The sequence below is a fragment of the Lichenostomus cassidix genome, chromosome 1Aa, assembly GCF_008360975.1.
Source record: "Lichenostomus cassidix isolate B80296 chromosome 1Aa, HeHo_3.0, whole genome shotgun sequence".
NCBI classification, from domain to species: Eukaryota; Metazoa; Chordata; class Aves; order Passeriformes; family Meliphagidae; genus Lichenostomus; species Lichenostomus cassidix.
This window is the reverse complement of record NC_139480.1, coordinates 47,201,517-47,217,014: the sequence shown is the minus strand read 5'-3', so window position 1 is coordinate 47,217,014 and position 15,498 is coordinate 47,201,517. Positions and strand designations below refer to the sequence as shown.

General features: G+C 41.3%; 1 protein-coding gene across 6 annotated transcripts in view; it reads right to left on the bottom strand.

Moving 5' to 3' along the window:
- TCF20 (transcription factor 20) overlaps positions 1 to 15,498 on the bottom strand; it is a 130,447-nt gene that overhangs the window by 26,445 nt on the left and 88,504 nt on the right. The window lies entirely within an intron of this gene.

Genomic DNA, 15,498 nt, shown 5'->3' with positions numbered 1-15,498 from the left:
TGAGTATTGGAATTTTCTAATCTAAACAATTTCCTAAAATGAACATTAAAAAAGGTTAGTTTTCTGGAAAGCATCAGTTATGAACTGTGTTAACCCTAAAATTTTAGTGATTAAATTTAACCTGGAGTTACTCCCCCCAGAAAAATCTTAACAATTAAATATAACAATGAATTTACATGTGGGATGAGTACATTGCAATTAGTATTTTCAGCATTTTAACTTTCTACAAGGAAAGAGAAAACTAACAGCAAATGATCACATTACAAAACATTTTTATCTTTTTGGATCTCACTCTAAATGATACATTAAGAAACTTTAAATTTATCTTCCTGCCATTACATCGACACAACTAAACCATGAAATCTTGTATCAGCTCCCTAATCTTCCAATTTAATTGAGAACATCTGACAACTTAAACACATACTGTACTTTCAAAGCACCCTACAAATTTGTCTTAATGGTCACAAAATAAGTGGTCTTAAAGCCTACTTTACAAAATAATTAAATGACTTGTCAAAGGCCATGCAGACAATTTCTGACAGCACAGGCACGAAGTCTGAAAAGTTCACAGCTCTCAAACCTGAACTCAAGTACATGAACTTGCTTTTCCCTCCCATCCCCACCCACCTTTTTTATTTTCCTTTTAAGCTTCACATTGAGCAGCAGTATCCTTCAGAGAAAGGCCCCATTTTAGAGATTCATGCCAAGACACCCTCCTCCTCCTTCCCCTCCCCTAGCAGTAAGTCTTTTTTGAAGCTGGTCAGTCGGCTTTAATCATCAATAACTTTCTGAAACTTAGCAAGTGTGAGTTCTCAGTAAGAATAAAGGAGTTGGAGGCACAAGAAAAGCTGTAATTAACAGCAGTCTAGTGCAAAGTAACAACAAAACCATATTGTGAAATGAGTAGCCATGAGAAAAAGAAATACAGCTGAGTTAGGTCTCCTAGTTCTAAGCACAAATCAAAAGAAAATACGCAAGAAGCTTGAAATGGGGAGGGAAGAATAACTTGTAAAATAAGACTGCAAAACGAGATTTCAATATCAACTTTAAGTATTTTCTCGAGTAGAAGGAAAGCTTATGACCCAGACAACAGTCAGCTGGCTGAGATACTTACTCTACAATCAGTTGTGCAGCCAGACCTCAGGAAGGCATTTACAATCTGCTTTCACCACCAGTAGCTCAGGTGGTGACAAACAGTGCAGCTGCAACACCCAGAGCTCTGGGTGGCCTTTGCCACTCAGCACCGTCTTGTGCCTTGTGAGTAGGGCTGGAAACTCACACCAGGTCCTTCACTGGCAATTCTCCTCTTATGGCAAGTCTGAAGACAACTTCAGTAGATCTACACCATTAAAGTCACACATTGAGCACTGTCAGAATTTCTCAAAAGAAACTGTAGCTACTTGAAACCTTTTAACTGAAGGGAAATGTCTGCTTTAGGCTACTCCAGCTAGCAAATTAGGCCAGAGAAGGGGAGGGAGCATCCAGTCCCTAGTGCTTCTAAACCATGGAATCATAGTAATAAAGAAAAACCCCTACCTTTCCCTATGTCTAGACAATGAGATTAATGTACTTGACACCAGTAGTAAATATATACATTTGAGAACCATCTTAGACAAACATTAAATTGTACCATTTTTTAATTTACTATTTTGCATAATTATTAATATCATTGTGGAAGAACTACTTTCCCTCTGAAGTCATGATCTTGACCAGGCCACCCACTTCCAAATCCTTTTAAGACCTGAGTTTTTATTCTTGCACAACCTGCTGCCCCCTCCTATGCCTAGCATTTCTCTGTATTAGTCCTGACACTGAAAGCCAAGAAAGCTAGTCCAGCCAAAAAATTAGCTTGATTAAAATGGGAATGGGGTGGGGGAGGAATTTGCTGGCCAGATCAGCTACCTAACTTGGTTCAGTCACAGAGCACTACTGCCGGCAGAAGGGGAGGTGTGGACAAGAAGAATGGCTTCTAACAACCCTAATTTAGCCTGGATGAAATTACCACCATATTTCATCTGCACAAGAGATTCCTCAGTGAAGCAGAAATGGTTTACATGAGGCACTCTACACTCTTTTCTACCTTTAACAGCAAAGAAGCCTTGACCTTTTGCTACACTCCTACCTCCCTCTGCCCTCATCCATTTCACTTCCCCAGCCCTTGCCCTGCACTCATCTCTCCACTAATTTACCCCACAGTGGCACAAAGCAATCAAGGGCTGCTATCAAAGTGAAAAAGAGAATTTCACCAATTCAGAGGGGAATTCTGAAAAAACAGTTTTAGTTGTGGCAAGGAGAAGGACAAGTCTATGAAAACCAGCATTAGTGTGAGAGCAACTCACAACTCCAAAGGGGCCTTCAGGATGATTATTTTTGTTGACTCCCTACACGTGGGCTAATCCACAGCCAGTCTCTGTGCCCAACGTGCAGGCTGTGCTCTTCTGGACATTTGCTCCATTTCCCACTCCCATCCACCCTCCTGGCTAAATGCTGCAGTACGAACAAGCTGATGAGGTTAGCTCACCTCAGAATTCTCACTCCCATATTCCCCAAACAGCTCTGTGCCCACATCTCCAGCTACACACCTTCTCCCTCAACATGGCCCTAACCACTTATGCTTGCCCATAGCCTCAGCAGTACAAGACTGCTGTTAAATGCTAATTGCTTACTAATGAAAACTAATCATCACGTCATTAAACTTTAATCACTAAGCAGCTGGCTGGAATCCAATCCATAACAATGAAGGTTCATTAATAACTTTTTGCCAAAGTGCTCTATCCATGAAGACTATCCTATACACAGAGTCCAGCTAAGTGCATGAAATTGTTTGAAAAATATTTCCTCTGCCAACAAAGAAAACCTACCCAGAGCACAACAGGGTAAGAGCAGCATAGCTTAGATTAGCTAAGAAGGATGTGTTTAAGATTCAGGGGACCCAAACTCCTTTTCTGGCTCCTTCCATAACCTCAGGCACAATGTGCTGCACAGAAAGAACTTCTTTTCTCCAGTTCTTGTCTCTGCAGAGTAACATTCTTTAAGGCAAAAAAACTAGTTATAATTTTGCTGTAGTTTCTAAAATTATTACATGAATACTCATCATACTTCAGTTTTATTTTTATTCATCTTTCTAAATCTAGGGAAATTAATCTAACCTCTTTCAGAACATATTTCTCTAATTAAAAAATATATTGAGGTTATATAACTAGGTTTATAATGGACAGATGAAAATCTACTTTTGAAAAGAAAAAAGTTCAAAACCTGCTTTCTACAAAGCCACAAAGATGATGAGAGGGCAGGAGCACCTCTGCTATGAAGACAGAGAGAGCTGGGATTGTTCAGCCTGGAGAGAAGAGAAGGCTCCAGGGAGACCTTACAGACCTTTCCAGTACCTAAAGGGGCTTATAAAAATGATGGAGAGCGACTTTCAGCACGGGCAGATAGTGACAGAACAATGGAGAATGGTTTTAAACTAAGAGGGGAGGCTTAAATTAGGCATGAGGAGAAAATTCTTTACTGTGAGGGTGAGGCACTGGAATGGTGCCCAGAGAAGCTGTGGATGCCCCACATCCCTGGAAGTGCTCAAGAGCAGGTCAGATGTGGCTTTGAGCAACCTCAGCTAATGGAAGGTGTCTCTGCAAGGTCTCTTCCAACCCAAACCATCCTATGATTTCATGACTTTCAAGTACTCTCACACCACCATCAGTAAGTGTCCCAGTTTTGCCTGCAGAATTCCTACCCCCGCCTGGCTGCTGCACAAAGCCTTATGTTTAGATAACTTTTTATGAACTTTGTTTGCACTGCTGTGCTTGGAAAGCTTTCCTTTATTATGAATGGTAGAACATTAGTATAGCTGAACCATTATTCTTGCTTATTCAGTGATCAAAAGATTCAATATAATGCTTATTTTAAAAATAAAATAGAAAAACCATGGTTTTTTTAAATTTAAAGAGGTCTTACAAAAGATAGAATGCAGTTCTAATAATCCATTAAATATCATATAAAAAGTAGTGAATTCTTACCTTCAGAAATTAACCTCTTTTCAAACTAAGACAGATGAAAGATTAAAAAAGAAATATTTTTTCTCAAAAAATCTGTAAGAATACTTTTAAGTCGGAATTTTTTCCCAGTTGTAATCAAATATACACCATTTTAAATACAGAGGCATAGAGCAGAATAAATTTATTTGTTCGTAATGCTCTCGAAACAAAGCTAAAGGAATACAGCTGAAGTGACAACCATCTGGAACTAGTCTGAGTTTAAAAAATTGGTTCATTTTAATTTAACAAAACACCAACAACACAACAATGCTCCTCTAACATTTTGGGGAATCTTAACAACCTTTTTACCAGCACAGCTTAAAAAGATTCAAGCTAAAATGACACCCAAATTGATTGCATTCACTCACTATTGAGAATTTAGTAAGGGTTTGGCACTCCTATGGTAACAGGCAACTGAAATCTTATTAAAAAAAAGACTGTGTGAGCTTGTGGGTAGCTAGACAAAAAACTCTAAAGCTATGTTTAGTAATGTCCTGCACAGAGAAGGCCCCATTCACATTTGGAAGAGCTTCTTTGAAATCAAGTTACTTAAATGTATTTTTAAATTAAAACTGTACACAGATTATGAGGATCCCTGACGCTTTACAGAAAGGCACTGTGGAATGAGCAAGCTGCTTTTTGCATACAAGTTTCCAGTGCTCTTGGCTACAACTAATTTAAGTGGGTAAACATCCTATTCTTTCCCAACACTCCATTGTCAGTAAATCTATTTTCCGCTTTCCTCACTCCACATGCAAGACAAACAGTAAAATACAAAACCACATGCAAGCACAGACATAATGCCTGCACTCTGGGATAAACTAATGACAAAGGAGTCTGCTAGTAGAGAAGCCCAGAAAGTACTTCCCTTCATCTTCTCTCTGTCCCCATTACAAGGGGTCAACACTGGAGTCTTTCCTCTTACCAGTATCATCTTTATGCTTGAGACCTCAATTAAAATGTGCCAAAATGTGCTTCCTATCACCTGCAATCCATAATCACCTATAGGCTACACCAAATTCACCTGACTTCTACTCACAACAAAAACAAAAGCAACTTGATTTCACAGATGTAATTACTGGCTTCTGGTAATTTAAGATAATGAAATATTTGCATCAGACACGTACACGTGGATTCTATCTGCTCAGCTCTTTAGCATTTAAGGCTTGTGACACCAATGCACAGAGCTGCTGTGAGCTACCAAGTGCTGCAGCAGTAGTGATTCACACTTCTCCATCCCCAACAGAGGAAGGCAGTGAACTGAGATACAACAGGGGCTCCTCCCAGGCTCCCCTCTCTGTGGAGGAACACTCTTACAGACCAGGAGTCATGACAGCACAGAGTTTCAGTAGCGCAGCAGATGGCAATGCCTTTCTGAGAAAACCAAATCTGAAGTTCATCATTCAGCTGTCTTTCAGAATTTCTCCTCCACCCGAAATTTCATGCTTCCTTATTTTTGTAACACTGCAGAAGAATATTAAAGATGCTGCCATTTCCTGAGGAATGAAAATGAGTATTACACTACAGTGTGCACATTTCCAGCTCAGACAACTAGGTATTTGTGCACAGGCTGTCAGTGAAAACCAGGAATTCAGCCACTTTAATTGTAGAAAGTGCCTCAAGGTTCTGTGGCAATCCTCATCTGAAGGGCTAAAGCATACTAAAAGCTGTTGGCAGAGATAAAAGCAAGCAAACAATGTTCTCAATACACCCCTTTTCCAACCACCGCTAACAGGAAGATTTTAAATCCACCACTGGTTTCCCTTTCCCCACAGTGAAAAATTAAAAAGCTCCAGTGTCACTTCTTCCTACTCTTGAAATATCTCCCTATTAATACAGATCTAGGTGTAAGAAACACAACTGTTCCTTCCTGTGTTTGTCAGGCATGTTATTTTTGAAGCAGCAGATTATTATTTCAGTTGAATCCTGACCTAATACTTTACCTGAGAGTTTTTTTTTAATTTGATGTTTTGGTTTTAGGTTTGGTTTTTGGTTTTTTTTTTGGTGGGTATGGGGTTTTGGGAGGGTTGGGAGGGAAGAAAAAAATTACCAGGTTCTGCATATTTTTCCTCCTCTAAAAAGAAAGATAATGACTAAAAGGTTAACATTCTTCTCCCAGCACTATAAAATGGTAGTACCGTGGACCTAAAACCTTTTCAAGTGCCGGTGGCACCCAGGAACAATTTTATGTTACAGCTAAATTGATCCAATGGTTATCACTACCAGTGGGAAGGGCACGCCCTCTCAGATGCAGCCAACATGGTGCAGAGGGTAAGCAGAGTCAGATGGCTGATCTGGCATAAAGATCCCCCACCCCAAGCTAGCCTTCTGATGGATTAGCTGGCTAAAAATCAACCCTCTGTGCAAATGCACAGTGAAACAGTGGAATCAAGCAGCTTGCAAAGAGGATAAAGTAGGATCACTTCTCATGACAGCAACTGCCTCCTGGTCTGGCTTAGGGGTAAGAGAGCCCACCTGTGCCAAACGAGACATTCAGAATGAACTGATACCTTTATGCTTACATGGTGCTGCACTACTCACGTTTCTGGGGCTAGAGACTGTTTTGCTTTGTTTTGCTAAAGGTAGCTAACCTTCCACAATTTTCCCAGTTCATACTGATTCCCTGGCTTAGGCACTTGATTAGCTACGCAGCTAGGAACCTTTTACAAGCAATTACTTACAGAGTGTGGGAGCTTTTTTGTTAGGCTTTGATTTCCCAAATTTGAGAATATAAATAGCTTAAATCCTAGTGATCCCTCCAGGCACCTTTCTTTACCCAATTTACAGCTAGGGTCCAGAATGGTAGAGGTAGACAAAAGAAAATGGTTCTATGAAAGCATCAGAGAAAACAAAATATTACAGAAAGGCAATCCTTATTACCTCCAAACAAGATAGTGTGGAAGATCAACTATCAGGAGTCTTAAGAGATCAAGAACAACTTACCTGTGCAAAACCAGAAGCTGTTCTGTGTGAAACACAGGTAACACATGCAAACCTAACTCTTAACGCTACAACTAACAAAGATACACTCAACATGAGCGACAAGGCTGCCACTGCCCAATAGTCATGAAAAATTCAAATATCTAGTATCAATTTGCAAAGAAAGACTTCAGGAGTTTAAGTTCTAAACTTCTCTAACACCATACTTTTAACAACCTTCACCAAAGTCTATCAGACCTTCAAAAACAGGCTTGTTAAGTCTTAAAGAAGGTAGATTGCTCCACTTTGGGTAAACAGCAGGCTTTGAAAGGGAATCCATGGAGAGCTGGAGAGACAAAATTCCAGACTGGTAAGAGAAAAACAGAATCTCCTTCTGATATACTGAAGATCACGAGCAGATTTCACCCTTCACCATTACTCTGAAGTTCACCTGACTGAAACCCAAGATGATCTTTTCGATAAGAAGCAACAAAGGAAACAGGTTCCAAGGACTTCTTTCCACGTATAAGGATTAAAAGATTTCTCCAGCTGGGAGCAATGCAGAGCTTGATGAGAAAAGCATTACATTTTTTGGACCTTTTAAAAAAGATCTTTAAAAGGGGGATAAACACGCTTTCCTTTCACAGAACACTCTCAGCAGGAACAAGAGCTACATTTACCTTCAGCAAGGTCAATTCTGATAAGAGCAGGGGGAGAAGAAAAAAAATACAAAACACCAACCAGAAGTAATACATGTACTAGGCCAGAGCCTTGGAAGAAAAACATGTCTTATTAAAAAAAAAAAAAAAGTAAGAAACAGCATACCACCTCCTAGTGAACAGCTTTTTAGAAAACAATAGCTGAACTATCTTGGATTCAACCTAACACAAAGAATGTTCTCTGCATTGTTCTTCTCTTCACTTACAGCTTCTAATATTTAATACTGAGAATAAAGACCATCAGTTCTTTGAATATTGAATCTGCTGACAAATACCAAAGTGACTCCATAATTCTTTCAGTTTCAAAGGTAACTAATACTTCATCTTCCATGGAAATGAACTTCTCATTAATGGAAAAACAGTGAGAAAATAAGCAAGACAGGAAACTGTCTGGCCAGCTACAGTATTAAAAAGAAAACATTTTATAGGCAACAGGATCACCCAGCACTAAGGAGATGGCATTTTTCCAGTTCAAGATTTTATCAGCATTGGAACAAAAAATGTCTAACTGCAAGAAGGCTGCTTAGCACTGTTACTATGGATTAAGAGTTTATGAGAGACAGACTCCTCAGCAGTTAGGTTCATCTGCTGGGGTATCTAATTTGAGCCTCAAAATAAGGAGAAGGATTAAGTCATTCTGCATCTGAAGCAGCCCAATTAATTGGATCACATTCTCAGAACCAAAAAGCATTGCAGAATGACCAGAGTAAATACCTTTTTGCCTTCATGAAAGGTGGATTCTAGTGCTTTGGAAACTACCTGGATTGCTGCTTAGCAGGTAACACACACCATTTTTAGTCCAGGGTGAAAACAGACTATAAGGAAAGCTCAAAGCTCAGGAGAGTCATTTCACAGTTTGATAAACCTTTTTAAGGTAATACCTTCACAGGTATTCTTCTAGAGCATCTGGTACAATTTCATCTTTGAGCAACTTCACATACATATAAATCCTTTCTTGAGATTGACTGTGGGGCAGTTGTCAAAAAAACTGCAGTAAGACACGGACATTTATTCATACAAGAAACAACTTAGCAAGAAAAATTATTTTCTGATTCTGGAGAGCATGTGAGAAACAGGTGTTCAGGGGAAAAAATCCACAATGAGCTTTCATGTGATGAAAAATAGGTGAGCCTGTGTGAGAAGAAGAAACACAGGACGGGTTACTTATATCACTACTTCTACATCAATGGCCTTTGACTAGAGGTTTGAGTTTCCTATTTCTATACTAGAGTGCTGCATAAACAACAGCAATTGAGCCAGATGTCTAAAGAAAATAATTCAACTCACTTAATGGTATGGATTCAGTTTAAATTGGTGCATATTTACTCTCTGTGGGTACCACAGACAGTTTACATAATTTTTAGTTATGGCAGTATTTAATTTGCACAGAACGAGTTACATACATGAATTATTCACTTCCAGGCTCCTGACCCTTCATACACCATATGCTAATGTCCTTCCTTACCCACAGACAAAATCCAACAGCTAGATTCCTGTATGCCTGTGCACACATCTGTCTACTTGTTCCTGGCAGGAAGCAACTACGTGGTTTGCACATCTGCTTTTCCATGATAGCAACACTAATGAATTGCATGTCTGAGGAAAAAAGAGAAAATGCTCTTGCAAAGCACAGAGGAGGTACAGAAAAAGCATATGCAACAAGCATAGGAAATCAGCTGTGTGAGCCAGAAGGCTTTCCTCAGGCAGCAGGGCAAGAGAGCTGAGCTCAACAGAGCCTTTCCACTGCCTGGGGATGGCTTCTGGCAGGCACACCTCTGAATACCCCAATGGCCATCTTAGTGCTGCACATAACCCTCTGTGAGCTGAAGGGAGGAGGATAAACTGCTTCCCCAGGAGAACCCAGGACAACAGTTTGCTACAATAGGGAAAAAAGTGCTAGAAGAAAACCTTTTCCATTATCTGTCACAGAGGTGATAAATGGATTACTCTTGTGGATGTTATACAGAAGAGCCAAGCACTGTGTTAGGATACTGCATTTGTATGAGACATAATATACAGAGCTTTAAACAGTGATTCAGGAGGAGGCAGGATCAGGCTCGTCCCTGGCAAGCTGTGGGATGAGATGCAAAGGTTAGAGGGACAGGGTGCTAACGAGGGCACACTGCCCATAACTCTGAAATGTGCTGGCCACCCTGGAGCACACTTGCAGTGTTACAGAGGTGAGCCAGGGACTCCTGAGGTAACAGAAGCCAACAGGGATACAGCAGGGAAATATCTCAAAGGAATTAAGGGAAGGAGGAAGGAAGGTGGCACAGGCAAGAGCCCAGCCGAGCTTTACACCAAAGCAGGCAGCATGGGCAACAAAGAGGAGTTGGAAGCCACCATGCTACTGGAAAGTTATGATCCTGTTGCTGTTAATGAAACTTGGTGGGACAAACTGTGTGACTGGAGTGGATGGCTATGGGCTGTTCAGAAAAGGGAGGAGGGAGAGGTGGAGGGGTTGCCCTCAATGTCAAGAGGTGGATTGAGAGTGAAAAGCTGTCTCTGAAGAACAGCCATGAGCAGCCAAAAGCCTGTGGGTAAAATCAGACTGAGGCAACAAAGGGAACTTCGTGGCTGGGATTTGCCACAGCTGCAGGACCAAGGGGAGCCTGTTGATGCCTTCTTGCCCCAGTTACAGGAGGCATTGCATTCACAGGCTCCAGTCCTGCTGGGGAACTTCAGCCACCTTGACATCTGCTGGGAAAGTACCAAGGCAAGCTGCAGGCAATCCAGGAGACTCCTGCAATGCATGGAGGAGAGCTTCCTGAGCCAGGTGATAGCCCTACCAGAGGGAACACAATACTGGATTTGATGGTCTCAGTGTAAGCTAACTGGGGATGTAAAGATGGAAGGCAGCCTGGGTGGGAGCAATCATACATTGATGGATTTTGCAGTCCTGAGGAATATAGGTCAGGCAAGGAGTAAAGTTAGGCCCCTGAACTGCAGGAAAGAAAACTTCGAGCTCTTCAAGGAGATAGTCAGTAGGGTACCCTGGGAGACTGCCCTTGGGGACAAGGAAGCAGAACTGAGGTGGCAGATTTTTAAGGAAGTCTTCCATAGAGTTCAAGAGCTAGCAATTCCCAAGAGCAAGAAATTGAGCAAGGAAGGCAAGAGACTGGATGGCTGAGTAGGGAACTTCTGGTCAAATGAAAGGGAAAAAACCAAAGGCACAGGCAGTGGAAACAAGGACAGGTAATGTGGGAAGAGTATAGGGAAGAAGTTCAGTTGGGCAGGGATGGTTGAGGAAGGCCAAGGCAAAGCTGGAACTCAATCTGGAAAGGAACGCAAGGAGTAACAGGAAGGGTTTCTATGGGTAGGTTAACCAGAAAAGAAAGGACCAAGAAGGTGTACCCACCGCTACAAACAATGCTGGCAAATAGGTAACAATGGATAAGCAGAAGGCAGAGGTACTCAGCAACTTTTTTTGTCTCAGTCTTCAGTGGCAACCTCTCTTCCCACACCTCTCAAGTGGATGAATGACAGGATGGGGACTGGGGCACCAAAGTGCCCATCCTGTCATTCTTTGCATGTATGCAAAGATCAGGTTCACAAACACCTGAGGAACCTGAATGTGCACAATTCTATGGGATCTACAGTATCTGAAAAGATGCATCCCAGATTCCTGAGAGAGTTTGCTGATGTAGTTTCTAAGCCCTGCTCCGTGATATTTGAAAAGTTGGTAGTCAGGTGAAACCCCAGGTGACTGGAAAAAAGGAAACATTGTGCACATCTTTAAAAAGGGTAGAAAGGAGGACCCTGGGAACTACCAACCTGTCAGCCTCACCTCTGTGCCTGGGAAAATCATGGAAAAAGATCCTCCAACAGATCCTCCTAGAAAGCTATACTAAGGCACATGGAGGACAGGGAGGTGATTCAGGACAGCCAGCTTGGCTTCACTGAAGGGCAAATCCTGCCTGACCAGCCTAGTGGCTATGATGGAGTGGCTCCTTCCTCCCTGGGAAAGGCTGAGGATGTCATTTGTCTGGACTTCTGTAAAGCTTTTGACAGTCCCACACAACACTCTTGTCTCCAAACTGGAGAGTGATGGACTCAATGGATTAGGAATTGGTTGGACAGTTGTATCCAGAGAGTAGAGGTCAACAGCTCAGAGTCTCAATGGGCATCAGTGACCAGTGGTGTCCCTCGGGAGTCCATATTGGGATCAGTGTTATTTAATATCTTCATTAGTGACACAGACGAAGCGATCAAGTGCACTCTCAGCAAGTTTGCAGGTGACACCAAGCTGAGTGGTGCTCTTGACTCACCTGAAGAATGGGATGCCATCCATAAGGATCTGGAAAGGCTTGAGAAGTGGGCACAGGGAAATCGAGGTTTAACAAGACCAAGTGCAAGGTGCTGCACCAGGGTCGGAGTAACCCCCAGTATCAACACAGCCTGGGGGATGAAGGGATTGAGAGCAGTCCTGCCAAGAAGGAGCTGGGAGTGCAGGTGGGCAAGAGGCTGGGCATGATCAGCCATGTGCACTCACAGCCCAGAAAGCCAATTGTACCCCAGGCTGGATCCAAAGCAGTGTGGGCAGCAGGGTGAGGGAGGGGATTCTGCCCCTCTGCTCTGGTGAGAGCCCACCTGCAGTGCTGCATCAGCTCTGGGTCCTCAGCACAAAAAGGACTTGGACCTGTTGGAACAAGTCCAGAGGAGGCCACCGAAATGTTTAAAGGGATGGAGTAGCTCTCCCACGAGGAAAGGCTGACAGAATTGGGATTGTTCAGCCTGGAAAAGGAAAGGCTTCAGGGTGACCTAACTGTGGCCTTGCAGTACCTGAAGAGAACCTGCAAGAGAGGCTATTTACAAGAACATGTAGTGACAGTACAAGGGAGAATGGTTTCAAACTGAGAATAGGTTTAGCTTAGGTATTAGGAAGAAATTTCTTTACTGTGAGGATGGTGAGGCATTGGAACAAGTTATCCAGAGCAGTTGTGGACAGCCCATCCCTTGAAGTGTTCAAGCTGTAAGCAACCTGGTGTACTAGAAGGTGCCCCTACCCACAACAGGGGGGGGTGATCTTTAAGGTCCCTTCCAACTCAAGTCATTCTGATTCTATAACAAAACAAAGTGTACACACGAGACAATAGTCCCTGACTGAAAGTTCAGTCTTATAAACAGATTAAAAATGGACCCAGACAGAACAGTGGAGAGCACTGAAAGACTACATATTGCTTATCATACAAAAAAAAGTAAGCAGTATTTCCTGCAGCCTTAAATAGGAAGGATTAGAAGGAAATAATTTTACAATCAAATGAGATTTTGATTCTAAGTGACATGAAAATCAGAATAAAATGACAGACAATGGATTGAGGATGAGGTAGATTAAAAACTATGCTTTAATGTAAGATTTTGAAAACTCACTGTGAATTCAGGAACAATTTTTAAGTTTGCACCAGAAGAGCATAAATCTGGAGCAAAAAAGGAAGCTCTACAAGACTCTGGAAGAAAGTCACTGAGTTACCAAAAGCTACTCAAAAGCAAGGTATTCCAGGATAAAGGGAAGAAAAGCCCAAGAAAACTTCAGTGAAACCCACAGAAAACCAAGAAGTAATGAACAACAGCCTCTGCAAAAGACAGTGGAAAGCAAGGAGGTAATCAAAAGACACAAGCAGAAAACAAAGGTGGGAAACACTTCAAAAGCAGCACAGCTCATAGTGACAACGTACTCGATAAAAAAAATGGAAAATTAAGCACTGGATCTGAACCTTATTTGGGAAAAGATCACCATAAACACTGATTACAACTGCAGCAGAGCACAACTAAAGCCACAGTGGAGGACAAGATCCCCAGACAATGCACTCAAAGAACTTTGAAATGAAAAAATATAAAGGGAATGAAGAGGTAGTTGCAAAGGCAAGAGAGGCCACACACATTTTGTACACGCCTTTAAACAAAACAAAAAAAAAGAAAAAAGAAAAAAAAAGAAGAAGAGAAACACTCATGTCTCCTGGTATTAGGAAGAAAAAGAAGACAAGAGTTGAGAAACTGATTAAGGGAAAGAGGTAGAGGAAAAAGGACACAAAGTTCAAGGGAGATAAGGAGATATTTTGGTAAGGTGCCATAAGGGCAGATAAAACAGTTAAGAAAAGGAAAAAAAAGTTCTACTTGTAAGGAGGAAATGACTGTAACAGTTGGAAGAAAGTGATAAAGGGTAGGCCAAAGCATATTCAATCAAAAAGTCATAAAGATTCCATGTAGAGAAAAAACTAGATGTCAAACAATATGCAAAACCCATATAAAAATGTGGATAATGGGCTGCTATTATTTAACAGGTTTGATTAGAGCCTCTCAACACGGCATGTTTTAGCAGAGCTGGGCTTATGTCCTTTGCACATACAGGGACACAAAAAGGATCACTGGAAGATAACTCACGTGGTTCAAGAACTTGTAGAGAAGGCATTTGCTACTGGGAAAACCAGAATCCTAAGTGAAAGACACACCACACACACAGTAGAAAGGGAAAACCAGGCTGGAGAGATACAAATACAAAATACTGCTGAACTACCAGACAAATGAAAGCATGGCTACATTGCGAGCAGAATCCAAATGGTGGTGGAGAACCTGAAAGAAACCTTGCAATTATCAGAGATAAGAAATTCAGCAGTTGCATCAGAACAAGCACGCAGGCATGGCTCGATGAAAACCAAATGAAATTAACTGACTATGTTTAATGAGAGACTAGAAACAAGAATGCAAGCCAAATCAAGTTAGGGCAAAGAAGCATGTAATTACTGTCAAAGAACAGTTGAGTGAAAATTCAGAACAAGCCAGGAATCAAACTTGAAGAGAAAAACCTCATGGGGAGGGAAACAACCATGTTGTATGTAACAATACAGAGGAAAGAAGATAAAAACTGGATCCCAACACTGTTTATAAAAGGAAGAACCTGAAGGCAACAGGAAAAAGTAGTTCTATGCCTCTTCCATGGTCTGACCCAGGACAGAGAAAAACACAAAAAAAATACCCATAAATAAAGGGATGCAGGATACTGATGATGGCAAAGCAAGACATGTAACTGTAGTTTTAAAGCATCAGCTTCTGCCTCAGGAAATCAAGAAAAGTGAGTGTATCCATCTACAACCAGATTGTTGTGAAAAAAGCATTTCCTTTGCTCCTGATTTAATTTTACCTGTTTCTTCTCAGACATTGTATACTCGCACTCCAGAGAAAATCAATTATCAGTATCATTTATGGTATAATTAATATTGAATTCATCAATACTAAATCCACACGTATTTAACAGACATCTGTGCAATTCTACTCTATCCACCTTATTTTGTAAGAACTGTAAATTCTCCTACAGTTGTGTTATATGTATTACAGTGCAGAGTAACTCACACTGGAAGGAGCAGAGCCAACTTAGAAGGCAGATCCAACTTCAGATGTAAAGATGCTTAGGGCCTTGCCCAGTACCAAATTTTGCATCTTCAAAACCACAGCATTCCACAGCTTTTAGGTCATTTCCCATCCCTCAATTCAATCTCTGACTATCCTCACTGAAATTTTTTGTCTAATTGAACTGGAATTTTCTTTGCCACTATTTTTGTCTGCTAACATTTGTCCATTCACTGCATGACTCCAACAAGAGTCCTAGAAAAAATTAAATATCTAACAGGATCAATAAGGAAGGGAAAAGAGATCACTGTGGTCATGAAAAGGCATTTGGACATCCAGAACTTTTACTACATAACGAGCACCCAGCATTTTGATGTCCAAAAACTCCTGTCTGATCAGGTGTGGCAGAGATCTAAATGAGGCCATCAAAAGGACATCACTAGAGATTCATTAAAGATGAAAGACAATTGTTTAAGACTTGA